General features: G+C 40.2%; 1 pseudogene; it reads right to left on the reverse strand.

Moving 5' to 3' along the window:
- Window positions 1-3138: 3138 nt before the first annotated feature.
- On the reverse strand, window positions 3139-20221 carry LOC128626803 (60S ribosomal protein L19-like; annotated as a pseudogene).
- Window positions 20222-20674: the final 453 nt, after the last annotated feature.

Here is a 20674-nt window from a genome sequence, read left to right on the forward strand (position 1 = left end):
GCATTTGCTAAACACAAGGTGATGCAGCTGAAAGACCATGATTCATTAGCCCTAATGAACAATGCTGAGCATATTGTCTCTAAAATATAACCCACTGACATTGATATATATGTACTTTAACTCATTCGTCCCAACTTTATTAGGTACATATGTCTGCAGCAGACACAAATGAAACATTCTACAACTAGGCTCCAAGCCAAAAACTAATTTATTCTTTAATGTGCTAGTGATTACTTGGTGGTTCCTTGAGCAGAGATGACAGGTCTGAGCTAATGGAGTTGTACTGTAAGTTAATATAAGTCATGACAGAGCAATTAATTACAGAAACCACAGCAAATCCCTTTGTTAGTTTTCCCCATCACCAGAAGGATTTAATAATATTCATTTTGCTAAGTTCCAGTGACATTTACAAGTCTTAAACCATTTTTAATCAAATCAATATCACTGGCTGCTAAATTTAGTTGTGCTTTGCTTGCAAGTCTTGGAATACATCGATACTAATGTTTCCTATCTTCTTTTCAAATGAATCATGCTGAATACCCATACTTGCTCTTCATTTGTTTACATTGAATAATTGGGATCTGGAAAAAAGTTAAGACTCAGAGAATCCTGACTGTCAGCAAGAATGAATTAGCAGGTGGAGGGGAACCGATAAATCAGTGATTACACCTGCCTCATTGTATCTAATGTCCTTCATCAGTTTCCCCAACTGGTCTCAAAAAAAATACTTCCTGATCACAGAACTAAAATCTGACTTCTGTAGACTCTTTCAGGTGCGGCAGGTTAAAGGAAGAAATGACACTCAGGCACTGAGGTTGTACCTTTTTATACTAAATGAGTGTAACACCTGTTCAAATGCCACCTCCGCTTAATCTCTGAGTGTTCTTTGTTCTTTAGGCATCTGTAGTCGACATCTCTTTTTAAAATCGAATAAGTGGAAATTAGTTGGTTGTGTGGATGTACAAATGCTAAATCATCTCTGTAAAGAATAATAAACAATTCTTAATCAGGAATTGATTGCATTATAGATTTTTGGAACAAAATAACCTGCTATTCCTGGATGGCAGTGTGGCTAGATCAATATCGAGCCCTGTTTTGTTTCTTTTTTTCCCCCATAAATGCTCTGTCTCTGGAATGAGCACAGCTCCCACGGCCATGCACCTTGCATATACCCAGTGCATTTTCTGCGTGTGTTTTACCTTTTATATTTGTCATGCTCTTGAGGTACTCAGCACTTAGAGCTTTCTGCTGTGATTATTTCTGATCCTCTTTACTTTCTTACCAGATTATAAACTCCTGCAGGACAGGCACTTTGCCTTATCCATTTTCCTCTATAATGGAGATACCTAACACAGATATTTTCACATGACATTGCTCAATAAATGTTCAGTAGCCAGATGAACATATGCTACCCAGATGGGAGAGTGAGGAGGGTGTAAAACCCAAATTAGTTATAACTTGTAGGAGCTGTGGAAGAATAGGTTGGATGGAGGAAAATATTGTTAACCGGGGAGGGATATTTCAGGCCTATGAAAATCAACTTTCTTAAGTCTAGCAAGGAGACCAGCATGTGGGGGTGGCTTGATGACCAGAGCATAAGAGCAAACAGTATCTGCACTTTTGTAAAAGTCCAGTCCTGTCTCATGCTTCCTGAAGTTGTGAGGTCATACAAAGAAGCTGGGGTTGAGAGTCAGGGTTTGAACGCATATGACTTCTGAGCTCTCTGACCTTAGATGAACTCAGTTACAGTTTTTGACCTTGGATAAGTCACTTGAGCCTTTCTAAGGCCCAATTTCTTCAACTTTATAGTGAGAATAAGTAATGCCTACATTTTACAGTGGTGAGGATTAAAGGAGAGAGCATGTATGAAACAGGCTGGTGCAGAGTAGCTGCTGAGCCCTCCTCTCAGAAGCCTGTGCATTGGCAACCATGGCAAGAAGGATATTGCTTAGAGCTTTGTAAGCTGCTGGACCTAAATGGAAGAGATGGATGAGAAACAGCTTCTTTTTCTGTCCTTTACTGTTGTCGGAGTCTGATCAGTATGAACCTTTCTTTAGCTGTGCGTTCTGGTTTCCAACAGGGAGGCCAAATTCCCTCTTTCTGTTCAAGGGAAAAATTAGTATAAAGTGTGTTGCTTTTCACACGTGCCAAAATCAAGAATTATGAACATCATCCCATTCAGTACAGTAGGATGGGGAAGGTATGCTTTGTATAACCAAGCCCCAGAGCCCCTCAAATCCCCTTTCAGGGTAAAATTTTTAGAAGACTCTTTGCCTTGTTCACCTAAGACTCTATTGTAATACAAATGGCTAAAGAGATTACATGTACCTTTAATTTTGGAAGGGAGGTGAGCTGTTTTTAAAGATTATAATGTACCTCTAGTAAGCTTAAGTGGTTTATAATATTCCCATGTATATATAAGAAGCCAGCACAAAGTTTGTAATTTTTTTTACCAAAATTAAAGACTTGGAGCAAAATGACTTATACTAATATTACTACTATCACTATTTCTACAATCATTACTATTACTATTACTATTATTACTGGGACTGCCCGTACTGTTACCTACATTTATTGGGTACTTACCATGACCGTTGTAAGATTTTCTTATATATTAACATATGTATCCTCACAGCTGCCTTCTCATGTAGGAACTGTCATTAGGGAAACTAAGGAATGTTAGTGAGTGGCAGGGCTGTGATTTGAATAGAAGCAGTTTGACTCCAGAGTCTGTGCTCTTAGTGAAAACAGGTTCAAGGCCTTGAGCTTAGAGATCCAGGTTCTAATCAGAAACCCTTGCCTAAGTGACTGCAAAATCCTACAAGTCTCTCTGTTTCTCCATGTCTCATGATTTCAATTGGAAATTCGAGTAAGTACCACACTAACTTGAAAGCCTTTGATGCTCTTATGGCCCAGTGAGAAGACAAATGGAATTGATTCCAGTTGTTACTCACGTCTCTTGAATAGTGTGAAGAAGGAATCAAAGTCATAATCCAGGGCAATATTTTTAAATCTCTCCTTCATTTTCTCACCCGTGTCTTTCCCATCCTGCCTATGGCTTCTCTCTTATCCCCTCACTCATTTTGTTTAAGGCAGATAAAGTTTTATGGAATGACATGTGTGTAATTACCAAGGCTACTAAAAGACAGAAGAGAAGGAGCTGTATATCTTGGTCTCTTCCTCCTTGGACAGAGTCTCGATGGTTTGGCCTGGAAGGGCTCTTCACAGCACTGGTGTGCCTACTTGGTATTAGACCTGCGGGCCTCAGCCCGTCATCCAGGAGCTTTTTGCGAGCCTTGTCTGCCTTCAGCTTGAGGATGCAGTCCATGAGAGCCCGCTTGCTTTAAATGCGCTCCCATTCATTTTCATGTTCGGCTGTGATCCACGTGGCAGTCACTGTTCTTAGATTCACAGTGTGTCCTGTGCAACTGGCACAGAATTCTCATCTTCCTCATTCAGGTCACCTTCTCAGGCACATGAGCACTGACGATCCTCTTTCACTCACCTGTGCTGATATGCCTGCCTCCTGGCAGGCCCGGGTGTTTTGCCAGCATCCAGCCAGGGATGGACAGTCACAGGTTTCTGGACAGTCAACCCATTTTGATCAGCTTCTGGATCTGTTAACAGGAGTTGGCATCAGCTATTTCATTGGTCTCACTGAGGTCCAAAATCAGATCTTTTTTTTGGCTTCAGTGAAGGACACTGGGGGTAAGCTTCTTCTGAAACCTGAGCATGCTCACGGCAGTGGCTGCAGTGGGAGAAGAAAAGCCCGTAACACAGCTCCGGACTTGGCCCCCAGCCCATCCTCTAAGTCTGGGGTGAGGCACCTATTTTTGTTCTTCTCCTGTCTCCCTTTCCTTCACTACCCTCCATCCCAGTCACTTTCTACACATTCTCCCAATTCTTTTCCACAAAAGTAAGTGAACAGGAAAACTAGGCATCTCCTTTTGGGTGGGAGAGAGGGAGAAGCTAAGTGTATAAAGAAAAACCTTCCTGGATGGGTGGGAGTAGGAGGCGAGCAGTGGACATTAATTGGAGGACTACTGTTAACTTCTAGTTCTGTTGAGGATTAAGGAAGGGATTGATGAAGAAATAGTGGTGTTTAAAATAAGGATCAGTGAAAGGACAGAAAACTCACAGTTATTAACAACCACACCTAAAACAAAAGCAAACTAAGTGGGCAAACTAAGAGATATTTAGATCAGGAGCGGAACCATAGAAATGGAGATCACATGGAAGGTTAGCAACAGAGGAGTGAAAGGAGGAGAAGGTACAGAGACTAAGTAGCAAAGACAGTAGGTAGAAAATAGATAGGGGGAAGAATAAGAATAGTATGGGAAATATAGAATCTAAGGAACTTGTGACACATGGACATAAACTAAAGGGGGGAATGGTGGGGGAGGGGGTGCAGGGTGGTGGGGAATGAAGGGGGTAAATGGGACAACTGTAATGGCATAATCAATAAAATATATTAAAAATAAAATAAGGATCAGGATTTATTATATGTCCTTGATGAGAATGAATTAGAGTGACAAGGGTGTGATAGGCAGTCAAACTCAGCTGGACTGTCATCTTCTTGAGGGTAGGGATGTGTTCTTCCTCATTACTGTATCTGTAAGGCCAAGTGCAGCGCTGGCAGACAGCATTTGAAAGAATAAGTGAAGAAAGACAGAAACTCAGAGATGGGCCGGCTGAATTTGAATTTTCATTCTAACAACTGACCTTTCCATTCCATGAAGTGAGCTATTTAGCAACATTCTCTAGCATATGGATTATCTCTGTCTGTGGCATCTATTCTTTCTCCATCTGTTGAGGAATTTCATCCCCTTTCAAAGTCACATGGAGCCTTTGGTATATACTCTACACATGGTATAAATGGTACTTTATTTTAAAAAGGATGTAGCAATATCACCTAGATTTGGCAAACATCATAAAAAATCTTAATTCGAAGATCACTTTCTCTTTCCTTTCCCCTTTGACAGAGTACATTTAATAGACAACATTGGTTTTGTCTCCTACTGCACATAAAACCTAGCAGTATTCGATATCTGGCTTGCTTGCTTTTATTCTTAAAGAACCCGAAGGGAGTTGACATTTTGTTTCATTCATTCACAGTCTCTTTTTTCATATCTAATGAACACACTCCACAACAATGGCCCTCAGATCTTCACCGTCTGCAGGGGACGGCACACAGGTCATAGGCTAAGAACAACACCACGTCAGTATTGAACAAAAAAGTGAAACTTCAAAGACAGAGCTGGCTATGAGGTCTATGCTTTCAAGACCCCATAGCTAGCTCCTCGTGTTTATTATTTTTGTGTGTGATTGGATGATAATGTAGTATGTCATTCCATGGTCCATGACCTGTGGTCAGTTCCCTATGGTGGAGCCAGATCAGGGAATATTTTTCATGAGCATATTTGTCCTAGTCAGGAAATACTAAAAACACGAAGGGTAGGCAGAAAAGCTGTCTGAGGAGGGGGGACCAAATCCTTTATTATTGAGGAAGATGATCTTGGGTGTTCATCCAAGCCGAGAGTCTTTTTATCTGGATGGTGATAATGATAATGATAATGATTCTCTCTATAAATAATGTAGGCAGGAGAAGGATTTTTGTTAGTTTGCTTCTCTCTCCCTCGTCAGTTGCACTCTATTTCCCTTATCGTCCTGGCAGAGACATCAGCCTCGTCCTCACACTGACATGATTAGAGTGCATCCCCACCTCTCAATAGCCCGGACCTCAACTTTCTGAAGTGTTGAGCTGATACATTAAGTCTTAATGGAAGAAATTTCTCCTGATAGAAGACAGCTCTAGGCTATGAATAATTAATGTCAATTTATAGCTCAAGGGAGGTAGCAGAGGAATCAATATGGTAAATTAACATCCACCTCCTGGCCACCCAACAACAACACCTTTTTTTAGGTATGATTAAGCCTCAGGAAGGCCTATACCCTCTTTTACAAAATCTTACATATAATTAACATTAGTTATATTTTTGTGTTATTTTACATTTTCTTAAATATTATTCTTAAAAGCTCAAAGGAGTGGTCCATGCTCTGATGGACCTATGCATTGAATGCTTAGGAAGGTAAAGATCTTACTAGCATGGTTGAGACTCTGGCAAGGCAGAGGGAATAAAATCAAAAGATGCCAGGGTACATATATTCTGAACCAACACTCCTCTTGCTCTCCCTTTACCCATTTCTTAAAAGGAATATGGGGAAAGTTGTTCTTGATATGTATGTCTGCATATCAAAAGAATGCCCAAACTTTTGGTGATGAGGGTGGCAATACTGTGGTACCAACTTTCATTGTCAGGAGGGTCTTATCTTTATATGCCAAATTTGAAGTCATTCCTGAACAGGGCTCTGGCCTGTTTTGCAGTGTATTAGATAGGAATAGGGGTTACATTGACATTCTCTGTTCTGACATCCTGAAATTTCCTATTTGCCCTGGTCTGTCTGCATCAGCCCTCACATTGCCTGCTCTGGCCTGTCTCTCCTTTTTGAGTAATCTCATCCATCATGGGAACTGTCAATTGGGTGCCTTTGAGTCCTGGGGCTTACTGAAGATATTCTGAGGACAATGTCCATCTGTCACATATTATTACCAGTTTTCCTAAACCCTAGAGTTAGGGAGGAGCAATTCTGGCCTAGAGGAAGGTACAGAGAATCAGAAAAGAGACTAGGATTTCTTGCAAGTTTGATTTCCTTTGCCGAAGCTTACACCAACTCTTCATTGTCCTCCCTTCCTTTAAAAAAATATTGTTCCCAGCACTGAGCCAGAGGTGAATAATATAGCATTCCTGCCTTTAAAGAATGTTCTGCCTAGTCTGGGGAGATAGACTGGAGAACAAATTAATATGCTCCATGGTCACAGGACCTCCGGAGAGCCACCGGCTGGGGCAGAGTGGGCACACAGAAGTGTGGGAAAAGGTCTTTTCAAGGAGGTGCTGGACTGTGTGTCTTCCAAAATGAGACACAGACCTGGTGGGTGACAAAGGGGCCTAGGGCACTCCTGGCAAAGAGGAGCAGGAGGGCAAGCCAGAGGAATGGAACTGGAGCTCAGTCCTGGCCCTTGGCAGAGCTTAATTACTTGCTTCTTCCTTAAGCCTGAAGTTGGGACTTGAAGCTGGAAAAACTCTCAGGTCAGAGACAGATTTCTTCTCAGGCCTCAAAGTAATCGGTCCCCTAAACCTTCAAATCTCTCTGGGAGGTCATTACTTTCATGGTTGAAAAGATCCCTTTCAGGAAAGGAGCTTTTGATGACTACCGTCCGCCTTGAGTTCAGACACTGTCAGGTGGCTGCTTTCCTCTGTCAGTTGTGCTTGAACATTCTCTCTAGTAACTGCTTCAGCCAGTGCTCCTGCTGCAGGTGTGCCTGAGATTATTACACTGGCATGTCTGCTTTCAGGGATGTTGAGGACTGACTGAATTACACCTTCCATTACAAACAACATACTCTAAAATTATTACACACTTTCAAAAAGGGTAATCCCTAGTAGACATAGTTCTGTGGGTAAGGTGTTTTGCTGGAATTGACATGTGCCAGGGTTTTTGGTGCCCAGTTGGCTGTGCTGGACAGTCCATATCTGCATAATCGTAGGGGACCTCCCTCTTTCTTCAGAGTACCCACTCCTGATTTCTGAGAGATCCCAAATGGGGCCCCACATGTTCTCATACAACTGCCAGCCAACTGCAGTGCCACGGGCATCTCATCCCCTCCCACCCCATCCTCCTTTCCCTGGGAGCGTGGGTACTACAAGCACACTGACTGCACAGAATTTTGGCTCCAACACATACCAGCTGTGTGGCCCAGGCAAGTTACCTAACTTCATGCTGTCACAATACATTCATTCGGAGGGTACAATGAAATGATATTCATAAGACATTTAGCTGATACCTAATATACAGCAGAGCTTAATAAATGTTAGCTATTCTTTTTATCACTATTGCTGTTACAACCCACATTCACTGCCTGCAAAGTTACTTGGTGAAGTTTCTTTCTTGCTTGGTAGACCAATATCCATGTCCAAGGAACAGCCTCTGAAAGTTCCCCATGTTATGGGCTCAGGGTACCATGATTATTGTTTTCATGCCCGACAGTGAGTCAACACCTTTGTGCTTTGGCTCTGAAGAAGCCTGACTTACACTTGGGGTTCCGAGTCCCTCTCGAATAGCTTCTGGCCTTCACTGCTGTAAACGAAGGTGCTCAAACCCAGTTCATGAGCTTTTACCTTTCATTTTCCTCTTCAACTTTCCTGGCCCTTTTCTTCGGCAAAATCTCCTTTTTCCTTTGTTTAGGAAACCAGAGTTCCCATGACTGAGAGAGAGAGAGAGAGAGAGAGAGGGAGAGAGAATGGGCTGCGGGTGTAGGAGGGGGATGTGGAGGGAGAGGACTGTGATTTCCACCAGCAGCTGCCAGCCAAAAATGCAGGGGTGCTGATCATTCTGTTATTAAAGCATCCAGTGATACCACTGGATTTTTTTCCTCTTTAAAGCAGATTCTTAGATTAGAGATTTTTTAAGCTTTTGGGATTGAGATGACCAGTTCTTTTGAACAATACTGTGAATTTTTGAGTCTTATTTGAGAATTCCTTCACTTTTTGGGCAGTTGCTGTGGACCCTCACAGGTAAAGTCTATAGGTAACCTTGAGAAAAAAAATGGAATGGTGCCTCTGATGTGGCACTAACTCATGCCTTCTCTCAGTCTGAGAGGGTAGCAATGATGCAGAGGCTGGCGGGAAGGCTGTGGGATGAGGGTTAACAGGTGATTTGTTCAGCGTATTGTGGGCTGTTCGATCCAGGCCTTCCCTATTGGATCTTAAAAGAGGCAGTTTGAATTTAAGTAAATAAATGCCTTGCCCAATAGTTGTTATGATGCCTGGTTTTATTATTTGATTTCTTTAAATATGTAGGTTTGCATTTTTAAAAGTTTATTCCCCCAGAGGAATAAACAATTAGGTTGTTTCCAAGACAGATCAGACCCACGGACTCAGCCAGCAAACTCAGTCTGTATAGAGACAAAAGACAAAGCTATTTTTTAAAATCTATTTATTTATCTTTAGAGGGGAAGGGAAGGAGAAAGGGAGAGAAACATCAATGTATGGTTGCCCTTTGCGCATCCCCTGCTGGGAACTGGCCTGCAGGGAACTGGCCTGCAACCCAGGCATGTGCCCTAACTGGGAATCAAACTGCGATTGTCTGGTTTGCAGGCCCGCAAAGCTGTTTTTTTTTTTTTTTTTTAGAATAAAATAATTCAAAAGGTAAGTCTTTGACTATTAACTATGCAAATGGTACAACCATTTTGGAAAAGAGTTTGGCTGTTTCTTAAAAACTTACGCCTGCATTTATCATATGATTTAGCCATTTTAGTCCTAGAATTTACTTAGGTGAAAGTCAGGGTGTATACATAGATTTGTACATGCACATTCAAAGCTGCTTTATTTGTAACAGCTCTAAACTGTGGAAGCAACCCACATGTCCACAAGCCAATGAGCGAATAAACCAATCATGCTCTATAATGGAATACTACTCAGCAATTAAAAGGAATGAGCTGTCGACACAAACGACATTATAGATTGATTTCAAAATAATTTCCCTGAGTCAGTGATGCCAAATACCCCTTGAACAAGAACGAATACTGTGCGATCCCATTATATAAATTCCAGAAAAATGTAAATTAATCCACAGTGACAGAAAGCAGATCAGTGGTTGCCTGCGGATGATAGGCAGTAGGACAGGGAGAAGTGAGCGGGAGTTGTGAAGGAACAGGAGGAAACTTTTGGGGGTGATGCATATGCTCATTATCTTGATTGTGCTGATGGCTCCAGGGGTGTCTGCATATGTCAAAACTCATCAAATTGTAGACTTTCAATATGCAGTTTATTGTGTGCCAGTTATGCCTCAGTAAATCTGGAAGAATAATGCTAAAGAAAAATAACTAAACTTTTAATATCTTTCCACTTCAGAGATACCTATCATCCAATGTTATTCTGCTGGCTCCTTTAGTTATTGTTTAGGGGATCCTGAATCCTTAACTCCTATCAGCATGGCCCATGCTCATCACACAAAACACTATCGCTTTCATTATAATAATGAGGAGAGCTAATACTCATTGAGAGCTTTCTGTTGAACAGGGCTCTGCCAATGCTTTGTCTAATATTATCTCACTTAATGCCCAGGAAAACTTCTTAATGTAGGTATTATTCATTCCATTTTACATAAGAAGAAATCAAGGCCAAGAGGTTAGGAAATTAGTCCAACACAAAAACACAAGTGTGAAGAGTCCTTATTCAAACTGAAAAGAGTTCTCCCGTGCTCCTTCCTTTTCACTAATAGGGCATAATCACAAATTTATTGGCAGAAGCAAAGAATTGATGCAGAAACAGGGGCATGTTGCTGAAACCTGTAGCTGCTGCCCAGGTTCTTTGACTTCCTGGCCCTCCCTCCATGACACTAATTCTTGACTTCAGCTTTTAATTCCCCATAACAGACTTCCTGCTCATTTTCTCCATTTCCTGTTGACCTGGTTGTCTTCCTCAAATGTGAACTTGTTGCCTTTATGGTCTTTAATACCTGCACATGCAGAGCACTTTATCTGATGCCTTTGCTTTTTAAAAAAATTATTTCTATTTTTAAATTGTAATGGACATTCAATATTATTTTCAGGTGCGTAACTTACAAAATGATTCCCCCACCCCCAATAAGTCTAGTACCCACCTGGTACCATAAATACTTATTACATAATATATCCCCAGGACTGTTTTGTAACTGCCAATTTGTATTTTTTAAATCCCTTTTTCTTTTTCCCCATCCTCCCAAACTCCCTCCCACATGGCAACCATCAGTTTGTTCTCTGTATCTATGAGTCTGTTTCTATTTTGCTTATTTTTTAATTCTGCATATGACATTTGTCTTTCTTGGTCTGACTTATGTTACTTATAATAATACCCTCTAGGTATATCCACATTGCTGCAAATGGCAAGATTTCATTACCTTTTTATGGCTAAGTACTACTCCATTGTAGATAAGTACCACATCTTGTTTATCCACTCATCTATTGACACTTAGGTTGCTTCTATATGTTGGTGACTGTAAATAATGCTGCAACGAACATAGGTGTGCATATATCTTTTTTGAACTAGTGTTTTGGATTTCTTTAGATAAATACCCAAATGTGAAATTGCTGAATCATCTGGTAGTTCTATTTTTAATTTTTTGATGACACTCAATACTGTTTTCCCTGGTGGCTGCACCAATTTACACTCCTATCAATAGTGATGAGGCTTCCTTTTCTCTATATCTGCACCACTTGTTATTTATTGATTTATTGATGAAAGCCATTCTGACAGGTGTGAAGTGATATCTCATTATGGTTTTAATTTACATTTCTCTGATGATTTGTGATGGTGAACATCTTTTCATATGCCTGTTGGCCATTTGTCTGTCCTCTTCAGAGAAGTGTCTATTCAGGTCCTCTATCCATGTTTTAATTGGATTGTTTATTTGTTTGGTATTAAGTTATTATGAGTTCTTTCTAAATTTTGAATATTAACCATTTATTGGATGTATTGTTGGTGAATATCTTCTCCCACTTTGTAGGTTGCCTTTTTGTTTTGTCCATAGTTTCCTTTGCTGTGCAAAAACTGACTGCTTTGAATACATACACCTGCCAGATTTTTCCAGGTAGAAGAAATTTGTGCATGGGGAAGGGATGGATTTTGTTCAAGATCAGGATATGAATCAAAATCTCTGCAAGGGAAACAAAGTGAAAGGACAAGGTAGACAGACAAAATAAGAGGAATCAGGCCAGGGGATTGGCAGGGATTCAGGCAGAATCCAGGTTGCAAGGCAGCATAGTGGCTCTACTAAATTTGCTGGAAAGACCACGGAGCAAAAGGGCATCCGTGGGCCCTGCTGAGTGCTAGACAGGGAGAAATGGCAGGAACAGAGAGCAGAGTTGACAGAGCAGCCTCTGAGGACCTCCTGAAGCATGTCCTCAAGAGGCAAGCTGTCCATCGATGCATCTAAGAGCTGATGGCCTCGGGCCTCGGGCCAGCTTTGCCTGGATTGACAAGGGTTGCCAGAAGGCCCTAAAAAAATATGGCTTCACAGTCTTTTCACAGTTCTGCCAGTCTCTTAGATTATTTTGGACTCTCTCTCTTTTTTATTTTTAATCAGTAGGAGAAAAAAAGATTACAATAAAAACCATATGGAGGCTTCTTCTCAGGCTGAAAGCCTTTGATCTTTTCCCCAAGCCAGTGATTTTCAACTTTTTTTCATCTCATGGCACACATAAACTAATTATTAAAATTCTGCAGCACACCAAAAAATGTTATATTTTTTACAGATCTGACAAAAATAGGTATCATTTTGATTCATATGTAATGGATGGCTATTGTTGTGTTGGTCGTTGTCATTTTTTTTGACAATCTAAAGGAAAAGAGGTCAGTGCCCCTGACTAAATAATCAGGTACTGCATGTTTTAAAAATTTTTGGAGCACAGCAGTTGAAAATCGCTGCTCTAAACAGAAGAAAGTAACTTTCCCACTCTTCAAGAATCCAAACATTTTCCAGCTTCTAGTTGAATAAATATCTCAGGTAATATACTATCATGGTTCAGTCCTTCATTTACTTGTCTAGACACGAATTGAGCACTCCCTAAGTACCAGTATCTATGCCAGAAACAGATGGTACCAAGAATAATTCTCAGTCATTGCAGACCCCAATTCCACAGTCCAGGAAGGGAGACAATGAAAAGACAGTGCACAATTTGGGGAGATGCAGGGAGAAATATTTAAGGCAGGGGTAGAAGTACAAGAGAAAGGGAGGTAAAGGTTCAAAGATGTCTCCTGAAACAAGCAACACTAAAATTGAGAAGAATCATTCCTCGTTCTCTTAGTGACACAAAGCTTTCTTTTTTTAAGAGCTTGGAGATTCTAATATCTCAAATTTTGCCAGGATCCTTTTCTGGAAGCCCTTGTTAGGCAAATCCATTTTTTAAGAAGAAAACCCCACAGAACAATATAACTTAAGCAGAATGCAAACTCAACATGGTTTGTATTTATACAGACTTAAAGTGGTTTGGTAAGAGTAGTCAACACAGAGAACTTGTGAGCCAAGGACCTGGAATGTGGTCAAGAATTTATTAAATGAACAGCTTTGAGGAAAATGGAGGTGCTCATTCATTTAGTCATTTTCTCATTCATTCATTTATTCATTCGTTCAATAAATAAATAAATATACTTTTTGCCAGTCAAGCTACTAGGCAATGGGTATTCAGAAATAATTGTTTTACAGGCAGACTTTGTTATCTGTAGTTTGACTTTATGGAAGATATTTATCCCATGCCACAGTGGTCAGTTGTCATTGCTGGCTACTGTTCTAGGTTGTTCGAGTCTGGCATGGTTTTTCCCTTTGGTTGTTGCTAAAGCAATGCATACTGACAGAAGGACCTTGGCCCATGGACATTTATATTTGTGAAGATGCCAAAGAAGTAAACATAATATAATGAACAAAGGGCAGCTTTGAAAATGCTGCTATTGGTTGATAACTTTAAGTGATGGAAAATTCCTATGGTTTTGTAGGTATAAAATAATCACATTTAAAATTTATTTTTAAATAAGTTCTCTAAGTCATCTTATAAAATGTGTATCTTTTTGGAAAATCTATTTTACCTTTCACTTTGGAAGGGTATATTCATTGCACTGTTCAACTTAGGAGGCTGTGCTGCCAGTTTTAGAAGATTGTGGTCTTCTTGCTCTATGCTAATCCACTGCATCAGGCTGAAGCTTATCTGACAGGAGAACGTGGAGCAGGCCTTATGGAATGATTTTGGCACTGCACACTGAAGTGGAAAATATGCCCAGGCTGCAAGAAAGTCTGGCTTGACTGCAGTAGGAAAGACAGCAACTGTCTGAGAGACCATAGTATAGGAAAGTCCTGGCGTCTCCGTGAGAGGATGGTACTGTACGCTGAGAGGGGCAGGGTCATGGGATTCAGTGTGTTTTCACAGAATCCAGAGGAATGGCAGCTTTCCAAGCCAGGTTAGGAAAAGAACACTACCACTGATCACCACCATAACTGTCTTTCCAATCCAAAACACTTCATGTGCAAAAATAAGATGCCAAATGAAGAAAGACTACTTACTTCAGAGGTTTTTCATCTGAAGCATAGAAAAACCCTTACACCTGTAACTGCTTGTGTATGTCAAACCAAAACAGGCCATGAAATGACTCTTCATTTGATGTGGAAAGGTTTTGAATCTATTCTATGACAATTTTGGTAAAAATATATGTGCTTTTCTTTCTATGTACGAGCCTGTTTGGTAAGAAATATTAGTTTTCTTTTAAATTTTTGTTGGAGGCTTGGTGTTGCTTTTAACATACATGTAGCTCTGAGCTTTGTCACTGAAAAATGTTTAGGAATGCTGATTTCTAGGAAAAAAGGCAATGATAGTGTACATATTTTGATTCAAAGTTAAAAAAATGCTAGGGACTCTGTGATGACCTCTTGTGTTGCTCTTCTTGAAATCTATGTGGCTTTCTTGGAAACATAATAACTCATGAATGTTCAGTCCACTGGACCCAGAAGTATAGGATAAAAATAAAATTTGATTAAGGGAAGGTGGGAAATATAATTTTATACTTCCCCCCTTTGCCAAATAGAGGAATTTTATCATAAAAGAATGTTCACAGAGTGAGTCCTGTTAGACCCCACAGATGATGGTCCTGTGGGTTGAGTGACAGACTGAACATAACTGAGAAAAGTAAAGCATCTCTCCAGCCATGTAGCCATATGGGAGGATGAACTGTATGCAGGCTTGTGGGGACAGGAACTGTATTTCCCTTGCCCTTCTAGTTGTGGAAGAGAGGGTGCATGATATAGAAAGAGCTGAAGTATTATTCAATTGTCAATTCTTTTGCACCAAAGAGCATGATCTCTTTATGCCTAGCAGAGTTTCCAGCACATAGTAAAAGCTTATTGTGAAGTTGAACTGGTTTAACATTCTGGGTTCTACTAAAAGTATCAAATATTGAAATGAGCTCTACACTTTGAAACCAAGAAGAGGCAGAAAACTGTATAAGGAGTGTTAACTATGTGTAAGAAGACAAAGAAATGAGCCTGGTGAAAGTCAGTCGCTAGAGGACACTCCTGAGGTTTTGGAGCTGTGTGATGATCCACAGGAGCAATGGTTTCTAGGGAGGGCAATCCAATGAAGCGTAAGTGAGAGCAGCTGAAGTTTAGGCATTTTCTGAATAGGTAACTCAAGACTGCTCAGCAACATGTACAGAAAATGCATGTTAGTGCGTTCGTACTGACAGCTCAGCACTGGGCAGAGTCTGCCATTCTGGGGCAGCTCTGGCCAGCTCTCAGCTCTTCCCTAGGTCCTTTGTGTCTGAGAGCACAGAAATCGTGTGAAACTGTGTTAACATAAAAAAATTACTTTAGATCGTCCCTCCCACATTCTTCTCAAATCCCCACCCTCTACTGTCTGGAGTTCTGTCCTAGTGACTTATATCAACACTCTCCTTATAAACATTGTATTTTTTTTTTCAGTTGAGTGTTAGACCACATCACAGGGATTATATTTTATCAAGTACTTTGTGTCTCATGCCTGAAAGCTGTACAAATAGCACACCCATGTGCATGCTGCAATATATGCTTCCTGGCTGGACCTTCGTTTCGACCCCCTGTATCAAGACCTCCTTTGGCATAGAGAAAATTACCAGACAATGTAGTTAGAATCCCAGCCTTAACTGGTTACTAAGAAAACCATCTAGTCAGGGAGATTTGAAGAAGTCTGATTCCTTTTTCTGCTATGTACAGCTACGTTTGTTCCACTTATTTTCCTCTTGTAAGCCAATCATGACCCTTGAAAAGCATTTCTGTATTGTTCATTGGTTTAACTGTGAAGTTTCAGAGGTGTATTTTTAAAATTTATTTTTTTATTGTTTAGGGCACAACTCTCTCTCTTTCCCTTTCAACTCTCTCTACTTCTTCTACTTTTCTGAAAGCAATTTCCAAAGGATGTACATGAGAAATAGCAAACAATCTAAGCATAAAAATAACCAAAGATGTTCTCTGTTAATACTGTGTTAAGGAGAGACTTAGGAACCTCCAGGACATCTTTAAATGCTCCAACATCCGAATTATAGGGGTACCAGAAGGGGGAAAGGCACAGCCACCAGTGGAAAACTTATTTGAACAAATAATAAAGGAGAATTTCCCCATTCTGGCAAAGGCAATAGACTTCCAGGAAATCCAGAAAGCTCAGAGAGTCCCAAAGAAGTTGGACCCAAGAAGAAACACACCAAGGCACATCATAATTACATTAGCCAAGATTAAAATGAAGGACAGAATCCTAAAAGCAGCAAGAGCTAAGGGGACAGTCACCTACAAAGTAGTTCCCATCAGACTGTCAGCTGATTTCTCAAGACACCTTACAGGCAAGAAGGGGCTGGAAAGAGGTATTCCAAGTCATGAAATCCAAAGACCTACATCCAAGATTGCTCTATCCAGCAAAACTTTCATTTAGAATGGAAGGGCAGATAAAGTGCTTCTCAGATAAGATCAAATTCAAGGAGTTCATCATCACCAAGCCCTTATTATATGAAATGTTAAAGGGACTTATCTAAGAAAAAGAAGATAAAAAATATGAACAGTGAAAGGACAGCAAATGCACAGTTATTAACAACCACATCTAAAATAAAAGCAAGCTAAAAGGACAGCTAGATCAGGAGCAGAACCATAGAAATGAAGATCTCATGGAGGGTTAGCAACAGGGGAGTGGGAGGAGAAGGGGGGAGAAGGTACAGCAAATAAATAGCATAGACGGTAGGTAGAAAATAGATAGGGGGAGGGCAAGAATAGTATGGGAAATATAGAATCCAAAGAACTTGAGACACATGGACATAAACTAAAGGGGGGGAATGGTAGGGGAGTGGGGGTGCAGGGTGGAGGGGAATGAAGGGGGGAATAGAACAACTGTAATGGCATAATCAATAAAATAAAAAAATAAATGTTTAAAAAAAGACTGTGTTAAATTATTAGGAATGTAGTAGATTAAAAAATACAAACTTGGGGTTTTTTTGCATCTGTGGAGAAGTCAGAGGTCTCAGAATCAGGGTGTTAGTAGGGTGCAGTTCCTTCTTAATGGAGGCTGTAGGGTAAAATCCATTTCCTTGAATTTTCTAGCTTCTACAGGCTGTGCATTCCTTAGGTTATGGCCCCTTCCTCCATCCAGAAAGCCAGCCACATAGCATCTTTAAATCTCATTCTCTCTTCCTCTCTCTTACCCCTACTTCCATCATTATATCTTCTCTGATTCTGACTCTCCTGCCTCCATTGTTCCCTTATAAAGATGCTTGTGATTATAATAAGCACACTCAGATAATCCAAGGTAATCTCCTCATATCAAGATCTTTAACTTCACCACATCTGCAAAATCACTTTTGCCATGTAGAATAACATCTCCACATTTTGGGGATTAGGATATAGACATATTTAAAGGGCATCATTATTTGGCTCTTTTTGATATTTACTCTCCTTGGACTTCTGTTATACTGTTTATTTATGTTACAATGGATAATGGACTTCTGAGAAGTTCAGTTAAATATTTTTCATCAGATTTTAGCCAATTAGATTCATTTCACATTTTACTGGGCCCATATACAAAATAATGCTTTAGATGCCAAATAATTGTAATAGTAACACAATCATGTGTGAGCGGTGTTTTGATTTTTCCTTCCACAGAATGCTGACAATTATTTTTTTTAGCCGTCAGAGTTAATGTATTAATATGCTAAGGGTCTGAAAAATGTTAGAGACTGTCAGTTTATTGTTAAGACCTTAATATGTTGACATCTGATATTGCAAAAAGTAAGATGCTTTATATAAATTAAAATGTTGTGCTATTTTAAAGATAAATGTCAAGAACTGTTAAGGGTTTAAGATTTTTCTAAACTTGTAAGTGAACATGTTAACCTGCCATAGTTTTATTGATGCTATTAGAAGACACGAGATTCCTGGGTCAGAGAAAATGGGTAGTTTATTACAGCACTGGCAGAAGCCAGAGTGTTGGCATTTTTTGTGCTACTTCCCTGGACCCCAGATCTTATTCAATGATGCCAAGAGAGCTAGGTAATACCTGCACACTGGTAGGTTGTATCACATGAGAGGAATATTGAACTTAGGGAAGCTGAATCTTTTATAATAGGCAGTATACATGTCTTCCCTTTGCTCTGGAGGGAGACGTGTTCTGTCTTCCAAGGTTGTTTGCTATACAAAAATCCTTTAAGGTACAGACTGAAACAAAGAACAGTAAGTGCCTTATTCATAATATACACAGAAACATCTTTACTTATTTACTTTTCAAAATATTTTAATTGGTTTTACAGAGAGAGAGAGAGAGAGAGAGAGAGAGGAGGAAGACATTGATATGAGAGAGAAACATCAATTGGTTGTCTCCCACATGTCTCCAAGCTTAACTAAGGCTTGGACCCCCAACCTAGGTATGTGCCCTCACCGGGAATCCACCTCCAGTCCTTTTGGTATATGGGTTGATGCTCCAACCAACTGAACCACACCAGCCAAGGCAGCATCTTTATTCTTAAAAAACAAATCCTTTTAGGCATCTATAGGTGAATGTTTCTTGGAGACCTCAAATTCATTGTGTATTGAATTAAAATATTATTCTATTTCTACCAAACTCATTTTCTTTTATTTTGTCTTAATTAATGGAGCTGCTATCTACTCAGAGTCTCAAACCCGAAACCTTATATTTATTCAGGATTCTTCTCTATTCCCCCTTGTATAGCTGTAAATACTCCTTTTTTTTAAGTAATCTGCAGCTTTCTGTTTTCTCTTTGTTTCCACTTGCACTAATAAAATTAAGGTTTTTTCACTGCCTATTCTGAGACCAACTTTTAAAAACTAATAGAAAGCCCTGGCTTGCTCATGGATATGCGACAAACAGGCGCGCCGGGGTCTCCCAAAAAAAAAAAAACTAATAGAGTCCTCACCAGTGTGGCTCAGTTGCTTGGTTGGGCATCATCTCACAAAGCAAAAGATCACTGGTTCGATTCCTGGTCAGGACACATGCCTGAGTTGCAGGTTCAGTGCCTGGTCAGGCCATGTATGAGAGAGGCAACTGATTGATGTTTCTCTCTCACACTGATGCTTTCTCTCCCTCTCTTTCTCCCTCCCTTCCCTCATCTCTAAAAATTAAATAATTTGTTAAAAATAAATATTAGTGGATTTCCCTAAAACTCTACTTGAATTTTATCATTCCTAGCCTCAAAAATATTTAATGGATCTCCATTTTTTAAAGTAAAAAAGGATATATTGCCATAGGAGTTAAGAGCCTAGAAACTCAGGGTAAAATCTCCTGCCCTGAGTGCACCAGTTGTTGAGAGAGGGTGCTGCAGAGGTCCCAGTGTGATGACCGAGACCACCTTGTCATGGCCTCTGCACTGGTGGGGATAAAGAAAACACCCTGGGGTGCCATAGATCCTGGCTGACCCATCTACCCTCTTCCTACACTACATTTAGCGCCTAATCACAACCATCAGCTTTGAAATCATCAACAGTAATTTAATTTCATCCCTTAACTCTATTTATTTTAGTACCTAAAGGAAATCAACACAGCCAGGTAATCCCAAAACTCCACAGGCATAGCTCTGTATATCTCCTTTCACCACCCCATGGCCCATTGCTCCTCAATACTACCCCCACACCCCCGATCTGTCTCCTGGGACTCATAATCAGCAATCAGGAAAAATTCCTCATGTCCTAAACCTCTCCTGTGAACATTGCCTTCACTGCCAAATTCCCATCACTCTGTTTCACCAGGGAAAAAAACCTGTTTCATACCTAAAGACACTGCTTCCTCTTTTAACTGACACCTCTTATTGCGGTGTGGAGGAGGTTAGATGCCTTCCTTGTTCCTCATTGCTACTTTCAGGTCTTCTTCGTGATGATAACTCCAGCTTTGAGCCTGAAGTCATCAAATCATCAAACCAGCTATTACCTTCTCCTTGCCGTTGCCACTCTCCCTAATTCCTTGAAGATTTCCTGGCTCACTGCCACTGACTCCAACATCATCTGTCATAACTCTTAGTGATTTCATTCTTTTTGAGGACAGTCCTTCTACTCCCCTGCTTCTCTTGTCCTTCTTTGTTCCAATGACCTTTATCTCAGCTCTTGCCTCTCTTGTCATGGCCACCTCTTCATGATGACTAATAGTTATAAACTGTCTACAGTCTCAATTCAAGTTCGTATTCTCTGATCAACCCTCCTATTGTCTAGCTCACTCTTCACTACAAAATTGCTCCTACCTCATGGGTAAGGCTTGCTATTCATTAATCTTATCATCTTATCACTGTGATTTACATTTTCATGCCCTCATATTCCTTCTTTCCTAGTTTATATTCAATGGTCTGATGTTGGAATAGTATAAGAAAATGGGACCAGGCAGTGTTTGCAAATGTTTGTTTAATATTCACTTAGAAAAAAAGTCTATCACTGTCGGGATAAGGCGGAAGAGAAAAAGTCAGGCCTGTTCCCTATGGTCCAGGAATCCCATTTTGGCTTTAAACTTGTACATTTCACAGAGGAGAATCGAAGTTTGCCAGGGAGCTGGATCTTTAGGAAATAATTTAGTTCTCCAGGA

Source organism: Artibeus jamaicensis, unplaced genomic scaffold, assembly GCF_021234435.1.
Source record: "Artibeus jamaicensis isolate MK-2021 breed Jamaican fruit bat unplaced genomic scaffold, CSHL_Jam_final contig_233, whole genome shotgun sequence".
In the NCBI taxonomy this organism is placed as follows: Eukaryota; Metazoa; Chordata; class Mammalia; order Chiroptera; family Phyllostomidae; genus Artibeus; species Artibeus jamaicensis.